This window comes from Ascaphus truei, unplaced genomic scaffold (genome assembly GCF_040206685.1).
Source record: "Ascaphus truei isolate aAscTru1 unplaced genomic scaffold, aAscTru1.hap1 HAP1_SCAFFOLD_973, whole genome shotgun sequence".
NCBI classification, from domain to species: Eukaryota; Metazoa; Chordata; class Amphibia; order Anura; family Ascaphidae; genus Ascaphus; species Ascaphus truei.
The window spans coordinates 1,859-21,121 of NW_027457313.1; the positions used below are offsets into that span (position 1 = coordinate 1,859).

The 19,263-nt window shown below is 48.1% G+C and overlaps 1 non-coding gene across 1 annotated transcript; it reads right to left on the reverse strand.

Moving 5' to 3' along the window:
- Nucleotides 1-18,309: 18,309 nt before the first annotated feature.
- Nucleotides 18,310-18,382, reverse strand: TRNAF-GAA (transfer RNA phenylalanine (anticodon GAA)). The gene has a single exon. It is a non-coding gene; the product is annotated as a tRNA-Phe (tRNA).
- Nucleotides 18,383-19,263: the final 881 nt, after the last annotated feature.

Consider the following 19,263-nt stretch of genomic DNA (forward strand, 5'->3'; position numbering starts at 1 on the left):
ATGCAGTGCTCGACAAATAATGTTAACCTGTCGCCCGTTGCGAGTGGATTTAGGCAGCTGGCGACCCGTGCTGCAGCTCAACGAATTCCCCTGCTCGTGCCAATTTTTTTTTTTTTTTTTTTTTTAAATAAATAAATAAATAATCCCCCTCCCTGATTGGGTTAAAAAAAAAGTTAAAAAAAATGGCGGCAAATCCTGTGGTCCCGGCGCGCGTGCACAGGGCAAGCAGAGTGTCCTGCCATTTGCGCTGCCTGTTCCCCCAGCAACCCAGAATCCCCCGCATCCCTCCTCCCCCCCCCACGTGGGACGGAGGGGGAAGCCCAAACCAAGCCCCGTGCGCAACCCAGCCCCCCCCCTCCGCTCCCCAAGTGGGACGGAGGGGGGAAGCCCAAACCAAGCCCCGCGCGCAACCCAGCCCCCCCCCCCTCCGCTCCCCACGTGGGACGGAGGGGGAGCCCAAACAAGCCCGCGCGCAACCCAGCCCCCCCCCCCTCCGCTCCCCACGTGGGACGGAGGGGGAGCCCAAACCAAGCCCCCCGCGCGCAACCCAGCCCCCCCCCCTCCGCTCCCCACGTGGGACGGAGGTGGAAGCCCAAAACAAGCGCCGCGCGCGATCCAGCCCCCACACCCTCCCCCCTCCGCTCCCCACGTGGGACGGAGGGGGAAGTGCAAACCCAGCTTCCCCCGTGCGCGCCTCCTGCTGGGACCTGCTCCTGCTCCTGCTGGGACCTGCTCCTACCTGCTCCTGCTCCTGCTGGGACCTGCTCCTGCTCCTGCTGGGACCTGCTCCTGCTCCTGCTGGGACCTGCTGCTGCTGCTGGGGACCTGCTGCTGCTGCTGCTGGGACCTGCTGCTGCTCCTGCTGGGACCTGCTGCTGCTGCTGGGACCTGCTGCTGCTGCTGCTGGGACCTGCTGCTGCTCCTGCTGGGACCTGCTGCTGCTGCTGGGACCTGCTGCTGCTGCTGCTGGGACCTGCTGCTGCTGCTGCTGGGACCTGCTGCTGCTGCTGCTGGGACCTGCTGCTGCTGCTGCTGGGACCTGCTGCTGCTCCTGCTGGGACCTGCTGCTGCTGCTGGGACTGCTGCTGCTGCTGCTGCTGCTGCTGGGACCTGCTGCTGCTGCTGCTGCTGCTGCTGGGACCTGCTGCTGCTGCTGAGGCCCACGCTGCGCTGTGTGTCCCATGTCTTGGAGAGGGCCCACTGCCGTGCGGAGACCCCACTGCTGCCACGTGTGACCCGGTGAGTGTGTGAGTGACAGACTGAGTGTCTGTGAGTGTGCCTGTGTGTCTGTCAGTGTGCCTGTGTGCCTGTGAGTGTGTCTGTGAGTGTGCCTGTCAGTGTGTCTGTGAGTGTGCCTGTGTGTCTGTCAGTGTGCCTGTGTGTCTGTCAGTGTGCCTGTGTGTCTGTCAGTGTGCCTGTGTGTCTGTGAGTGTGCCTGTCAGTGTGCCTGTGTGTGTGTGTGTGTGTGTCAGTGTGCCTGTGTGTCTGTGAGTGTGCCTGTGAGTGTGCCTGTGTGTCTGTGTGTCTGTGAGTGTGCCTGTGTGTCTGTGAGTGTGCCTGTGTGTCTGTGAGTGTGCCTGTGTGTCTGTGAGTGTGTCTGTGTGTCTGTGTGTCTGTCAGTGTGCCTGTGTGTCTGTGAGTGTGCCTGTGAGTGTGCCTGTGTGTCTGTGTGTCTGTGAGTGTGCCTGTGTGTCTGTGAGTGTGCCTGTGTGTCTGTGAGTGTGCCTGTGTGTCTGTGAGTGTCTGTGTGTCTGTGAGTGTGTCTGTGTGTCTGTGTGTGTGCCTGTCTGTGTGCCTGTCTGTGTGTGTCTGTGTGTGTGTGTGTGTGTGTGTGTGAGTGAGTGTCTCTGAGTGTGTGTCTGTGAGTCTTCTGCGTGAGTGTGTCTCTGCGTGAGTGTCTGCGTGAGTGTGTCTCTGCGTGTCTGTGAGAGTGAGTGTGTGTCTGTGAGTGTCACCCTCTCCCTATGTCGCCCTCGCCTTCTCCCTGTCGCCCTCGCCCTCTCTCTGTCTTTGTCTCTCATTCTCTCTGTGTGTGTTCTGTGTCTCTCTTTTTCTGTGTGTCTCTCTTTTTCTGTGTGTGTCTCTCTTTTTCTGTGTGTGTCTCTCTTTTTCTGTGTGTGTCTCTCTTTTTCTGTGTGTGTCTCTCTTTTTCTGTGTGTGTCTCTCTTTTTCTGTGTGTGTCTCTCTTTTTCTGTGTGTCTCTCTTTTTCTGTGTGTGTCTCTCTTTTTCTGTGTGTGTCTCTCTTTTTCTGTGTGTGTCTCTCTCTGTGTGTCTCTCTCTGTCTGTCTCTCTGTGTGTCTCTCTCTGTCTGTCTCTCTCTGTGTGTCTCTCTCTGTCTGTCTCTCTCTGTCTGTCTCTCTCTGTCTGTCTCTCTCTGTCTGTCTCTCTCTGTCTGTCTCTCTCTGTCTGTCTCTCTCTGTCTGTCTCTCTCTGTCTGTCTCTCTCTGTCTGTCTCTCTCTATCTGTCTCTCTCTCTCTATCTGTCTCTCTGGCCGAGTCCATAGAAGGACAGGCCGCGCTGAGCTGTGCGGACGCTCCGCGCTGAGCCCCTGCATCCTCAATGAGGATGCCTTTAGAGGGGGCTCACGCGAGCGTCCGCAGGCGTGCTGAGGCGCTGGAGTTTTCAGCCGACAGCCAAGCTGTTTTTCAGAGCACTGTCGGCTGAAAACATCCAATCAGCGCGGAGCAGCGTCAACGTCACGGCGCCTTGACGTCTCTTTATCTTTCTCTCTCTGTCTCTCTCTCTCTGTCTCTCTCCCACTCTCTCTCTCTGTCTCTCTCCCACTCTCTCTCTCTGTCTCTCCCACTCTCTCTCTCTGTCTCTCCCACTCTCTCTCTCTGTCTCTCCCACTCTCTCTCTCTGTCTCTCCCACTCTCTCTCTCTGTCTCTCCCACTCTCTCTCTCTGTCTCTCCCACTCTCTCTCTGTCTCTCCCACTCTCTCTCTCTGTCTCTGTCACTCTCTCTCTCTGTCACTCTCTCTCTCTGTCACTCTCTCTCTCTGTCACTCTCTCTCTCTCCCTCTCCCACTCTCTCCCACTCCCTCTCTCTCCCACTCTCTCTCTCTCCCACTCTCTCTCTCTCCCACTCTCTCTCTCTCCCACTCTCTCTCTCTCCCACTCCCTCTCTCTCCCCACTCTCTCTCTCTCTCCCACTCTCTCTCTCTCCCAATCTCTCTCTCCCACTCTCTCTCTCCCACTCCCCTCTCTCTCTCCCACTCCCTCTCTCTCCCACTCTCTCTCTCTCTCCACTCTCTCTCTCTCTCCCACTCTCTCTCTCTCTCACTCTCTCTCTCTCCCACTCCCTCTCTCTCCCACTCCCTCTCTCTCCCACTCTCTCTCTCTCCCACTCTCTCTCTCTCACACACACTCTCGCTCTCTCCCCCACACACTCTCGCTCTCTCCCCACACACTCTCGCTCTCTCCCCCACACTCTCGCTCTCTCCCCACACACTCTCACACTATGGATCTGGATATCTTAACTGCCCTATACTACACTGAAATAACCTATACTGCTTACTTCCAGATCTGACTCAAGCTTCACACGGAAGACATCGAACCCCCCCTAACCCAGAAGACAGGTAACGAACACCTCCCCCTCCAATGTATAACATTGCGGGAATGAGGGTACCTGGACTTTGAGGGTCTGCGGATCAGGTAAGATCCCAGATGGGAATGCTGCTTTAAATATTGTGAAGCGGGGGCATCCAGACACTAGTTAAGGGGTGCAGGAAACTAGTCATTCACACCTGCTTTTTTTTTCTAGATTTGACATTTATACACACACACACACACACACACACACACACACACACACACACACCCACACACACACACACACACACACCAAGGACTAATTGTAGTATTATGTAATACAATAAATAAACTAATATCAAAAACGAATGTTCTTACTAGGAATTTATTCAATTTATGGCTTTTTTTAAAATGCGTGGCTGGGGGCGGGACTAGAGGCGGGGTTGGGGGCGGGGTTGGGGGCGGGACTAGGTGGCGAGTAGATTTTTTGGTTCGGCGAGTAGATTTTTGGGTGATTTGTCAAGCACTGTATATATGTATATATATATATATATATAGAGCTAAAATGTACGGGTGCTCTGGTGTTTCAACACATAGCAATGCTATGAAATAAGAAGGCAATCATGGAGCTTGCTTAAAAATGTATTTAAATATTGAAACTTCTGACCACTATTGATCAGAGTAGTGGTCTGTAACATTGATAATCAAATAAATGTGTTTTCCCAGCAAGCCATTATCCCTGTTAGTGCTTGCTATTCATAACAAAACAAAGACCACCAAAAACGTTATTCAAAACCAGAACCAAAACCCCAAATATTTTAAAGGCAAAATAAAAATACCAAGCCAAGTGAGCATCTCTATGTATTTCATATGTATTTGATATCAAGAATATCTTTTAGTAAGTCTGTTAAAGCAGTCCTAACCCCCCAAAGTCAGGCTTTCAGGATATCCCAGCTTCAGCGGAGGTGGCTCAATCAGTCCCTGCTTCAGCACAGCTCGCTCAATCAGTCTCTGCTTCAGCACAGGTGACTCAATCAGAGGCTGATTGAGTGATTGTGCCACCTGTGCTAAAGCTGGAATATCCTGAAAAGTTGACCTATTGTGGGGGGTTTGATGACTGGAGTTGAGTCCCTGTGTGTTAAAGAAATGTGCCTTGATTTTGCTTTTCAGGCCCTTCACTTTTACCTTTCTTCCTTACAGATCAGTTTTTAAATGCCTCTGCTGTGAACCCTCCACCGACCTGCAGTGCTCCTGCAGTCACCACTGCTTACCCTTCATGGAGCAACAGCTTCCACCCTGTAGGGAGGAATACAGAAGTCTACAGACATGGGGCCCAAGGCATGATTTTGCAACAAGGGTCTGCAGGAACACCAATGTATCTACAGCAGATCCCACAGGCAACACGCGCTTACCCTCGTGTATCGGACATGAACGGAGGATTCTACCACACTGCTACAGGAGGATACAGAGGATTTGCAGAACAGGTTAGGGAGAAGCCACAACGCAGCCTGTTACTTTCCGTCCCAACACACATTTGGAAAGACGTGCTACAATAGGGCCTTGTATTATGGCCACCCAGTATGCATAACTTCAGCAGCCAACATTCATACCCCTTAGAGAAATGCACGTTCAGGATAGGACATACCACCCAGTTCCTGGCCAATATGCTCAACTGGTGGCAACACAGCACAGATTGGCTCCTTCTTACAGACACCCACTGGGCTGCCAATAACCTCCCCCAGGGGGAAAAGCCCAAGACCGTCCTATCCACTGGCTCATTATTCGGCAGCCCCTGATCCCCAAGCAACCAGGATAGCCGAAAAATGTAAAAGTAGGAGGGGTGTCAGGTGGGTAAGGCAAACCAGGTTCAGTTGGGGGAGCACAAGGGGCAAAAAAGGAGAGATCTAGATGCCCAAATCATAGCATTTCCCCCAGTTGTTGCTATTGCAGCTAAACGTTTGTGGATGTTCCTTAAGTTGAATGCCGCTTTTGCATATTATCAATTTATGAACAAACTGAGTATCTACTGTAGTGTATTGGTTTTCCCATTGACAAATAACACACAGGGACTTGTGAACCTCTTGTTGGCCTTTTATCATAATCTGCCCTCTTTATCACTAATGATATCCCCACCAATAAAACCTACTTCTCTTCGTCTTCATCACTCCACCATCATTATTGTGATAAAACATGGATATCTCTCATAATTTTGCATTGTGTACAGTAGTTCTTTGCAGTGATTTCCATGTGTAATTAGCTTAATTCCCTTTCCCCACTGCATTGTGTTGCAGACCTTACAAGATGAGATATGGAGAATCTTTACTAATCATTGTTCAAAATCTTCTCCTTGACCGATACCATTACCTGTTATAAAGATCTTTAATTATGGTCATTCGCCACTGTAGTGTTACAAATATATAGAATTCTACAGTATGTAGTCCTCGCCAATACTGAAGGGATTAAGCATGTGTTTGCTTTTCTTCCTTTGTGTTATTATGTACAATGTGTTGGTATTTATGATAATTGATTATTTCTCCTTTTTGATTTTGTTACAGTGTGTCAGACCTCGCTTGAAGCCCAACATATTTCCCAGGCCAGTTTAATTACACAAGGAGCAGTTCAGCTTGCTGCTAATGAAAAAAGTGAACCACCTCTAATGTACCCAACTCAACCAGCTCGGAAGCTGAGCCACCTCCCAAAGTTACATATTGATGTGCAAAGCCACAAAGAGTTATGTGTGCCAGTGTGGAAAAGGGGTGGGTTAAAAGATATGGAGAAGAGATCTTCAGAGGTGAAGGCCCCTTCACATATTGCTCAGAAGGTTCGTAATAACGTGCTGAGTTCAGTGAAGACTGAGTGTCCGTCAAAGTCTGAGGGAGTACCAAAGTGCTCCACAGTGGAAACAAAGAAGAAAAAGATCCTTTATTCAGCTGCAAAGGATCAAGTCCCTCAAACTGCACTGCAAAAGAAGGTAAAACCAATGTCAAAGCCAGTAAATCATTCTTCTGCTCCTATACCAGGGAAGTCTCCCCATGGCCCCACAATCTGGTGACGAGGCTGTTCTGTTAAAAAAGATGAAACGTGTTTGTCTCTCAGGTGCCCACATTTCCAATAAGGTATCTGAAAAGATGCAGCAAAGCCGCGAAGGTACAATGGATGCAAAGACACCTGCTGTTACTCATATTAATCCTAAACTGAAGAAAACTAAGGAGATCGGGATCAAACGTAAAGATGCAAAGACTCCTGCAGTTACTCATAGTCCTGAGCGGAAGACACCTCAGGAGATGGGGATCAAACGTAAATATGCAAAAACTCCTGCAGTTACTCATAGTCCTGAGCGGAAGACACCTCAGGAGATGGGGATCAAACTTAAAAATGCAAAAACACCTGCAGTTACTCATAGTCCTGAGCGGAAGACACCTCAGGAGATGGGGATCAAACGTAAATATGCAAAAACTCCTGCAGTTACTCATAGTCCTGAGCGGAAGACACCTCAGGAGATGGGGATCAAACTTAAAAATGCAAAGACTCCTGCAGTTACTCATTGTCCTGAGCGGAAGACACCTCAGGAGATCGGGATCAAACGTAAATATGCAAAAACACCTGCAGTTACTCATAGTCCTGAGCGGAAGACACCTCAGGAGATGGGGATCAAACGTAAATATGCAAAAACTCCTGCAGTTACTCATAGTCCTGAGCGGAAGACACCTCAGGAAATGGGGATCAAATGTAAAGATGCAAAGTCTCCTGCAGTTACTCATAGTCCTGAGCGAAAGACACCTCAAGAGATGGGGATCAAACGTAAACAGAACAGCAATATCAAGCAGCTAGTGAAGAAAACAAAGAACCAGACCAGCGTTTTCAGTTTTGAGCAAGCGCTGGCTTGTGGTACTGATAATAACCCCAAAGCTCTCAAAAGAAAAAGTGCTAATCAGCCTGGAGTGAATTCAGAAGTTCTTGGGAAGGGCAAGAAGTTATTGGAACCTTCTGAACAAGGAAAGGTGAAAGCCCATCACAGCAACCTCAGCCTCCAAATGATTAACTCTGTTCAAGTATTTCACCCATTGGGTAAAAAAGCAGGTCCCACAGGTCCAGGGGCACCCGCAGGATCCATTACACTTGGAAATAAGCTTGGACCAATGCAAGGACGCCAAAGCCAGACTTCTGCTTCTCATGTTCAGTGGTCTCTTACTGATGCGATTAAAAGGTTCATAGCCAAAAAACAGGACAGTATTTCTAGTATTAAAGGAGTCGGTATTAATGCCAGGCCTAGGCTATTTAAAATACATGAGTACACAAGACCTGACATTAAAACCAGTGAAATCAAACAACGTGGGGAAAACAAAGCTTCAGTTATAGAGAATCCCAAACACTTCCCAGTGATATCCATAGAACGGAAAGCTGCAGTGACATGCATTAAAAAGGTCAGCCAAACCACTATCCCCATTCAAGCTCCTTTCAACCAGAAGCACCAGCTTTCTAACCTGCAGCTTCCTATCAATGTACCCAGTAGAGTGGACAACTTCATCCCATCCTTCTGTCAACAGCCTCTCCAAGAGCTTGAGCTCTCCATACCTATTCCACCAGAACAGAGAGAGGAGAGAGAGGCTATGAAAAGGAAAGCACAACTGGAGAGGGAGTAAGCCTGTCAACATACCTCCAAAAGGAGGCTACAGTGCTTTGTTCAGAGGCAGAAGGATCATAACATCTCTAAACGTTACGGATACCCACCATCCAGACTTCATTCTCCCATGAGCTACAGTACTTAGGCCCAAAAAAAAAAAAAAAAAAAAACCTGACTAATCTGTAACTGATGCCAAGCTCTGTGACTATCTGTAAATAAGATTTATATTTATAAGTCAGTTTGTAACATATTTTACTAAGAATATATTTAAAACTCTTCAATAAAATGTATCTATTTTCAATTGAACTCTTTATTTACTAAAGAAACTATTTACAAATGCCAAGGGTTATTGAAATTCTGCAAATTAATTTTAGATTACCCTCTTGATGATACGAGAGAGAGAGAGAGAGAGAGAGAGAGAGAGAGAGAGAGAGAGAGAGAGAGAGAGAGAGATAAGTAAGTCAGACCCCACATATGAGAGAGAAACAGATAAATATTTAACTATATGCTTTGTCATGTTGGATGTTGTATGTATGTATGTACTGTATGTCTTTATTTATATAGCGCCATTTATGTAGAAAGCGCTTCACCGCAGTAATACACGTGACAATCATATAAATAATACAAATAACAGATCATGGGAATAAGTGCTTCAGACATAAAAGTAACATTTAGGAAAAGGAGTCCCTGCTCTGAAGAGCTTACAATCTAATTGGTAGGTAGAACATACAGAGACAGTAGGAGGGCGTTCTGGTAAGTGTGTCTGCAATGGGCCAAGCTTTTTGTATGCGGTCTATAGTATCAGCCACGGAGCTACTCACATGCTTCTTTAAGCAGATGTGTTAGAATGTGGGTCTTAAAGGTGGATAGAGAGGGTGCTAGTCGGGTATTGAGGGGAAGGGCATTCCAGAGGTGAGGGGCAGGCAGTGAGAAAGGTTTAAGGCGAGAGAGGGCTTTAGATACAAAAGGGGTAGATAGAAGACATCATTGGGCGGATCGCAAGAGTCGGGATGGTGCATAGCGAGAAATTAGAGCTGAGCTGTAAGGAGGGGCAGAAGAGTGTAAAGCTTTAAAAGTGAGGAGGAGAATTGAGTGTGAGATACGGGATTTGATAGGAAGCCAAGAGAGGGATTTCAGCAGGGGAGACGCTGAGACAGATTTAGGAAAGAGTAGAGTGATTCTGGCAGCAGCGTTTAGGATAGATTGTAGGGGAGACAGGTGAGAGGCAGTAAGACCGGACAGCAGAAGGTTCCAGTATTTGAGATGGTAGAGAATGAGGGTCTGTGTCAGAGTTTTAGCTGTCGAGCAACAGTGGAAGGGAGTATCTTTGTAATATTGCGGAGGAAAAAACGACAGGTTTAGCTACCTTTTGAATGTGAGAGAGGAGTCTGTGACCCCCAGGGCAGCGTGCTTGGGCTACTGCATGTATAGTAGTACTTCCAACAGTAATGGGGAAGGAGTTAGTAGGGCCAGGTTTGGCATGAAATATAAGGAGTTCTGTTTTTGACATGTTAAATTTAAGTCGGTGGAGGATCATGTTGCATTGGGCTTCTCTTCCTTGTGTTTATACTGTACAATGTCACATACCCAGTAGCACTCCTTAAGACAAATATATATAGTGAGGTGGGTCTGGGGTTGAGTTTACATGGGTTTGTGTATGCAGATTTAAATTGTTTGGGGGTCTGTGACCAAAATACCAAGAAGTGATCTCCTTTAATACAAACATAAGGAGACAAGCGACAGGGTACCTTTGGTGGTCACATATAACCCACACCTAGGAGCGCTACGCAAGATCGCCAGGGAACTACAACCCATCCTACAGGAAGATACAAGACTGCAACAGGTCTTCCCTGAAGCACCCTTATTATCATACAGACAACCCCATAATCTCAAGAATATTTTGGTGAGGAGTAAAGTATTCAGCAGTACCACTGAATGCGGGACAAAACCATGCCAGGACGCAAGATGCAAAACCTGCGCAATGCTCTACACAGCGGACACAATACAAATACCACACAGGAATCGGGAATACAAAATCAGAGGAAGGTTCACCTGTTCCTCCAGCAATGTCGTGTACCTCATCATGTGCATGAAATGCCCAGGGGCTGCTACTACATAGGGGAGACAGGGCAGGGGCTAACAAGAGAATGAACCTGCATCGCCACAGCATCACACGCGGAACAAGAGACGGTCCTGTCGGCGAACATTTCTCTGACTCTGGCCATAAGATGAACGATCTGAGGGTTGCCATACTCAAAGGTAATCTTAAAACACCGAAAGGTAGACGGTTGCATGAATACAAATTTATGCAACTGTTCGGGATACTTAACGGTGGCCTAAACAGAGATCGAAATTATATGAGTCATTACTGACACAAGTGAACTCTCTTCCCATGAGCGCAAAGGCCATGTCTGCACATACTGTGCTATATGTATGTACACACAGCTGTCTCTTACACATACCAATACTCCTTGTTTTTCCATCCCTATACACCAATAGGGACCACATAGCATCTACACACACTTCTACAGTAGTTATGCTACAATCTCTCACATTTCCACACCATTTATATTAACTCCCACTCCACACACACCTTTTGTAAAGCACTGTATACACTGTGGGCTCTCCATTCATGTATATTCACACAGATACACACACACACTCTTACATCACTAACTTTCAGGAACCATTTAACACCTCTAGCCATGAATCACATCCACACCGGGGGAGGACAAGCACAGATAACATTCCAAGAGACACTGTTTTGAAGCATACCCTTTGCTTGCTTCATTCATTGTAACATCGCCGGAAGAAGAGATCAGTTTAACTTGAAAGGTCGCACAAATAAAAGCATTTCGTTAGCCACAGAACGGTATCATCTATTTATTTTTTGATTATATATATATATATATATATATACAGTGGTCGACAAATCACCCAAAAATCTACTCGCCGAACAAAACAATCTACTCGCCACCTAGTACCACACGTGTGTTGCTTGGGCCAATAGGAGCTCGCCACGATGTTAAATCCACTCGCCCGGGGCGTGCAAATGTATAGGTTTGTCGAACACTGTATATATGTATATATATATATATATATTTATATACTATATTAGTGAAAGCACTGTATGCCTGCCTGCCTGCCTGGATGTCCTGTGTCCCTAGGGGAAATCTCATTGGTCCCTTGGGCCGCCCGCCCCCGCACACCTCTCATTGGCCTGAGGCGGAGTGACGGGCCACACACACACACACACACACACACACACACACACACACACACACACACACACACACACACACCACACACACACACACACACACACACACACACACACACACACACAACACAGCAGCTCTATACACACACACACACACACACACACACACACACACACAACACAGCAGCTCTATACACACACACACACACACACACACACACACACACACACACACACACACACACACACACACACACACACACACACACACACACACACACACACACAACACAGCAGCTCTATACACACACACACACACACACACACAACACAGCAGCTCTATACACACACACACACACACACACACACACACACACACACACACACACACACACACAGCAGCTCTATACACACACACACACACACACACACACACACACACACACACACACACACACACACACACACACACACACAGCAGCTCTATACACACACACACACACACACACACACACACACACACACACACATACACACACACAACACAGCAGCTCTACACACACACACACACACACACACACACACACACACACACACACACACACACAACACAGCAGCTCTACACACACACACACACACACACACACACACACACACACACACACACACACACACACACACACACACAACACAGCAGCTCTACACACACACACACACACACACATACACACACACACACACACACACACACACACAACACAGCAGCTCTATACACACACACACACACACACACAACACAGCAGCTCTATACACACACACACACACACACACACACACACACACACACACACACACACACACACACACACAACACAGCAGCTCTATACACACACACACACACACACACAACACAGCAGCTCTATACACACACACACACACACACACACACACACACACACACACACACACACACACACACACAACACAGCAGCTCTACACACACACACACACACACACACACACACACACACACACACACACACACAACACAGCAGCTCTATACACACACACACACCCCCTCTGTCCGCCCCCCCCATCACGTGCGCCGCCCTGCACTGGCTCCGGACGGGAAGCGCGGCCCTCCTACCCCAGCCGCTCCCTTACCTCCCTGGCGCTACCACCCGCTCAGGTAAGTCACTGCGCGTCCCGCCTCAGCCTCAGGCCCACTGCGCGTCCCGCCTCAGCCTCAGGCCCACTGCGCTTCCCGACTCAGCCTCAGGCCCACTGCGCATGCCGCCTCAGCCTCAGGCCCACACAGTGCGCTTCCTACCGCCGCTCAGCCGTCGGGCTCGCCACATCAAGCGGGCGCCGGGGGGGGGGGGGGAGCGCGAGTCTCAGGCCCACACAGGGCGCTTCCTGCCACCGCCTGCACACCTCACTCAGCAGGACGGCACATCGGGGGACCAAGCGGGCACCGGGGGGGGGGGGGGGGGGGGGGGCGGGGGAGCGCGAGTCACGGGGAACGGGGGGGGGGGAGTCACGGGGAACGGGGGGGGGGGAGTCACGGGGAACGGGGGGGGGGAGTCACGGGGACGGGAGTCACGGGGAACGGGGGGGGGAGTCACGGGGAACGGGGGGGGAACCAGTAGGGGGACGGACGCACGGAGGAGGGGGGGGAAATGCCCATACATGAATTATGACAATACATATGCCCACTGCTCTCAACCCCCCCCACTCCCCTTTCCCCCGCTCCCCTTGCAACCCTTTCCCCCCCCCCGCTCCCCTTCCCCCCCGCTTCCCTTTCTCCCCCCCCCCGCTTCCCTTTCTCTCCCCCCCCGCTTCCCTTTCTCTCCCCCCCCCCGCTTCCCTTTCTCTCCCCCCCCCGCTTCCCTTTCTCTCCCCCCCCGCTTCCCTTTCTCCCCCCCCCCCCGCTTCCCTTTCTCCCCCCCCGCTTCCCTTTCTCCCCCCCCCGCTTCCCTTTCTCCCCCCCCCGCTTCCCTTTCTCCCCCCCCGCTTCCCTTTCTCCCCCCCCCGCTTCCCTTTCTCCCCCCCCCCGCTTCCCTTTCTCCCCCCCCCCCCCGCTTCCCTTTCTCCCCCCCCGCTTCCCTTTCTCCCCCCCCGCTTCCCTTTCTCGCCCCCCCGCTTCCCTTTCTCCCCCCCGCTTCCCTTTCCCCCCCCGCTCCCCTTTCTCCCCCCCCGCTCCCCTTTCTTCCCCCCCCACTCCCCTTTCTCCCCCCCCGCTTTAATGCTCCCCTTTCTCCCCCCCCGCTTAATGCTTTATTAAATGTGTTTGTAATTGGTCATCTGTTGTTCCCAGCGTCCGTCTTATGTTATATGTTTGTATGTATGCCTAACAGTATTACACTATGTTATGATTTTTTCCTTACATGTTCACCCATCACATGTGGAGTATCCATTCCAGGAGAAACATCCACGCCACTGGTTGTATATTTTTATTACTATTATTATATGTTACACATTGTTAGTGCAGAGCGCCATTGATATATATTTTTGCACTGATCTACACCTGACTGGGGTTCAGGGATATATCACAGGCTGCCTGCACAATAGGATATAGCGCTACCTATCTGTTTTTTACACATTCACTTTACTTATACTTCAGTGGAGTCTCACCTTTTCAAGTGAAAACTTTCCTATAAAAATGCAATTTATTGGCATTACCAAACTTCATTAAATCACTTACGTCCTTGAACTTTGACAGACATGATTTACAGACCTTCCAACATTTGGCACAAACAGAAGAGGTAACTTTATTTGCTGCAGTATCTCGCTGTGGGAGAGAGGAGCTGGCAGGAAAGTGACCCCACTGTACGAAGCTCAATAACATGAACCATTTACTTACATGCAAAGATCATATAACCAATAAAATATACATATCTATGGATTTGTATATACTTTTAATAACTTCTATTGTGTGTATATATCAACCATAACCAGTTGATCGTTAGCAGGTAAGTCATCAATCTCCCAGCTGCTTTAGGCTCGTAATATACTATGTGGCCGTGCGCACGCCTGTGCGAACGCGTGTGCATGTGCCGCACACGTTTTGTGTGTATAGAGTCCGTGCTGCCGGGAGTGACATGCTGGGAAGGTAGTGTGTGTGCGCGTGTGTATACTGTAGATTGTGAGTGAATAATTACTTAAATAAGATTATTAAAAGAAAAAAAAACATGTTTAATAAATAAAAAAAATGTATTTGTGCACTTATTGACACACACCCCCACACACCCCCACACACACTTCAGCGGCAGTAGCAGCGTGAATTCCTTATTTTCTTCCTCTTCCCCCGTCGGCTGGTCCCACGCTCACTGCCGTGCACACGCGCGCTCCTATTATAGAATGGCTGACTAACCTCAGCCAACTATAAATGCCGCGCACAGCGCAGCGCAGCAAGCGCACACACTGCAGCACAGCCCTGAATTAGCTGCAGCTTCAGCCACTGGCATCAATACAGTAGGTAAAATAGGTCAAGAAGAATGTAATAGGCACAGGATATAACAGGTACAGTACCTGCTAGATAGGTAAAATTTAATGTAATAGGTATAGGACATAAAAAAACAGGTACAGTTGGAGTCTGTGAATAACATGTAATTTGCTATATGCAAAGATCATATTATTAATAATATTTGCACACACACAATAGGAGGGATAATTCCCTATAACCAGTTTATCAGTAGGTACAGGACATAAAACAGACAAACAGAGCCTACCAAATAGGTGCAGCTGGAGGCCTGTGTGTAACTCCTGCTGACACCCTGCATGTTTAGCCAGGATATTTACATGTAGCTGCTGCTCTTCCCACTGACTGGGATAGGCCCACATCCTGAGCTCAAGTTGTTGACGTCACGACACCGAGGGGGTTGAACTACACTTCCCATGATGCTTTGGGAAGGGGGTCCTGATTGACAGCTGCTTTATCACATGTACAATCAAGAACACCGCAGGCACCGTCCAATTGGAAGAGCGGGTATGGGATGGGGCGGGCTAAGAGCTGTGCCAGTGTATTGTTCCTGCTGAGGAGCACACAGAGCAGCTGGGGGCAGGAAACACATAGGTCTATGGGAAAACTAGGCCCACATCACCTCACTGTGTTACTGTTATTAGTATTCAACGGCAAAGTAATGTGCTCTGAGGTTTTCTTTTTCCAACAAAAAAGTACTTTTTTTTTTAGACTCCTGTGTAAGAGGATCCTGCAGCTCTGTTACTAAAAGCACCTTCCCCCCTTTACCTGATTTAACTTGTTAGGCCGCGCTTATAGTGCCGCCGTCGCGTCGCGCTTACTATAAGCGCACGCGATGGCTGCAATGCATTTGTTTTGACGCGCTGTCGCCGTCACCCGCACTATAAGCGCAGCCTTATGCTTTACACAATAATTCTGCAGGTTTTGGCTTGTTGTGGTCGGAGGATAACTGTCTATACATATAAAGACGTGTATTTTCTAAGCTAAAGGGCCTTAGTATAATGCTAACCTCAAAACCTGAGTTCCTTGTGGCCCCCATGTAGGGTTGCCAGGTGGCTTCTCCAAAAATACTGGACACAATGGTGAAAGGTGCGATGCGCTTGAGACACACACCCACCCTCTTACCGCTCCATGCTGTTTCCTCCTCTCTTTGGTCCCACCCCCAGGCTCCTGACACCTCCTGATTGGCTGCATTACCCAGCAGCAATAAGGATGGCAGAAGCTGCCCAGCCCTCAAGCAACAGCCTGCTCTCTCCCCGCTCAGGGAAATCCCGCGGCCTCCCAAGCCGGTCAGGTCACATGCCCAGGGCTGCCAACAGAAATCCTGGGGCCCGGGACAAACATTTTAAGCAGGCCCCCCCCCGTGTCGGCAGTATTGCCTGCCACCCCCCCCTCCCCCATTTCCCACCTCACGAGCCCCCTCTTTCCCCCCCATCCCATGTATTTCCCTTCCTTCCGTCTCACCCCCCGCCTCGGACACACACACACACATATATATATAAATGTAGCCATGCTATAAAATGGCATACAGTTTTCTCTCATGCTGGCAGTAAGCCTGGTAAGTTACAGGGTTGCCAGCACCAATCATGAAGGTTTGTCCTCACACCCTGGTGAGGTGTAATATGTGTTCAAGGGGAGTGGTAACATACTCTGAGTCCACTGTTAGTGACATCAGAGATGTACCTGTTCCTAAGGTATATAAGGCACATCACTGCCCAAAGTTAGTGTGTTCTCCTTGATCAAGTTCAGAGTGAAGGTCAAGGTGTGGATTAAAGGAGAAGTGTGTTCAAGCAGCAGCAGCCAGTTGGCTGGGCCTGCACTGTGTCCAGGCACCTGGCACAGGAGGTGATCCCACCTCATTAAAGCTGCAGTTCAGTCTTTTTTTTTTTTTTTTTACTGCAATAGTTTCATGTGTGCAATCTCTAATTACCTAAAGAACTGTATAGCTGCAGGTCAATTCATTCTCCATGTATTGATAGGCGAAATTTGGTGACATAATTAGTGAAGGGATCTATTTTTCTTCTGCTTCTGTCACTCAGTAGAAGCTCATGAATATTCATGAGCACTCCTGCACTGACATGTGCTAGAGGGAGGGCAGGGCTGACAAAGGGGTGTGCCAGAGCTTGTGACAGGACATGAAGGGGCAGTGCCTTAGTAAATGGCTGTTAAAATAGAATACAAGAAAATTGGTCTTTCAAAGTTGTTTTTTTGAAAACAGAAAATGCTAAAAGTATTTTTTCTTACTACAGAACTGATTTATTAAAAAAAACACACATGCAGGATATTGACGGAACTGCAGCTTTAAGAGACAGAAAGGCACATAGAGACACACTGACAAATGCATACACTGAAGGCACAGGCAGCATGCAGCTTCTGCACCATAAAAGTACATTTGAATAAAAAAGAATGATGATGTCTTTTAAGTGTGGCTCTATTGAAGTCTTGGGGTTTAAGTGTCAAGAAAATCTTGGCAAAAAACAGAGGCATCATTTTCAACCATTTAATCAATATGTGCTTTTAGATGACACTATCCTACATTCTGCATGGATATAATAATAATATTAATAATATTAATAATAATAGATACCATGGGAAAATAATAGGAGACATAATGGAAATATTATCCAGTTTGTCACCATAAGGGGAATATACATAGCGCTTCACAGCAATAATACAAGTGACAAAACTGGAATATAATAAATATATGGCTAGGGATACAGTATCCTACAGTACATCTGTCATGGATATAATAATAAGAGACATCATGGGAAAATGATAGGAAACATAATGGTAAAAAGCGCTACAGACATAAAAGGAAACATCCGGAAAAAGAGTTGCTGCTCCCCCGAAAAGCTTACAGTCTAAGTCTATACATAACAAGATACAATGTGTATCCATTTTGTGACCATATCTGTCATCAGAAAATAGAAACAACACGCAGAACACATCCAACTTTGCTGCCATTTGCTCATTAAATATTTTGACCAACACCAGTCTGTGATCTGTTGATGTTTAATGCTATGGTCACAGGCACAGCAGTATCGCCAATAATGCAAGAAGGTTTTATGTATGTCTTCTTCTTCTTCGTCGCGCTGAAGCGGGTGTCTCTTGGAGCTCTGGTGGAGGAACTATTCACCTGTCTTGTTGTTTCAGAGCTTTCAGAGAGTAAAAAACCTAGCACTAGTTTAGTTATTTTGATGCCCGCCTCATATAAACAAAATACAGCACACAATGCACTTTGCTTGCTCTCACTTATTGTATCATTTTGCCAATACCTATATGTGCAACACTGATTTTTAATGCTATTGTTTCATACGTTGCATTCTTTCTTTGGTATCTCTTATAAAATGGTTGAACGGAATCAGAAGTCATATGGTGACAAATTATTATTATTATTATGATTCTAAATAATGTAAAGGTTGCTCAATAAACTGCTATTGACAAAATCATCTGCCGAAACCCGGGATCGAACCAGGGACCTTTAGATCTTCAGTCTAACGCTCTCCCAACTGAGCTATTTCGGCTGTGCATGATTTTTGGACAGGTGTCTGGAGCAGATCTGAAGCACAATGTTAGAGATAGGCCAGATAGGCTTCCTTGAAAAGGTGAATTTTCAGAGAGTTTGGGGGAATAGAATATAAGACTTCATGGGACTTCACTGACAGACACACACAAACTCACTGACAGACACACAGACACACACTCACTGACAGACACACAGACACACACTCACTGACAGACACACAGACACACACTCACTGACAGACACACAGACACACACTCACTGACAGACACACAGACACACACTCACTGACAGACACACAGACACACACTCACTGACAGACACACAGACACACACTCACTGACAGACACACAGACACACACTCACTGACAGACACACAGACACACACACTCACTGACAGACACACAGACACACACACTCACTGACAGACACACAGACACACACACTCACTGACAGACACACACTCACAGACAGACACACAGACACACACTCACAGACAGACACACAGACACACAGACACACACTCACAGACAGACACACAGACACACAGACACACACTCACAGACAGACACACAGACACACAGACACACACTCACAGACAGACACACAGACACACAGACACACACTCACAGACAGACACACAGACACACAGACACACACTCACAGACAGACACACAGACACACACTCACAGACAGACACACAGACACACACTCACAGACAGACACACAGACACACACTCACAGACAGACACACAGACACACACTCACAGACAGACACACAGACACACACTCACAGACAGACACACAGACACACACTCACAGACAGACACACAGACACACACTCACAGACAGACACACAGACACACACTCACAGACAGACAC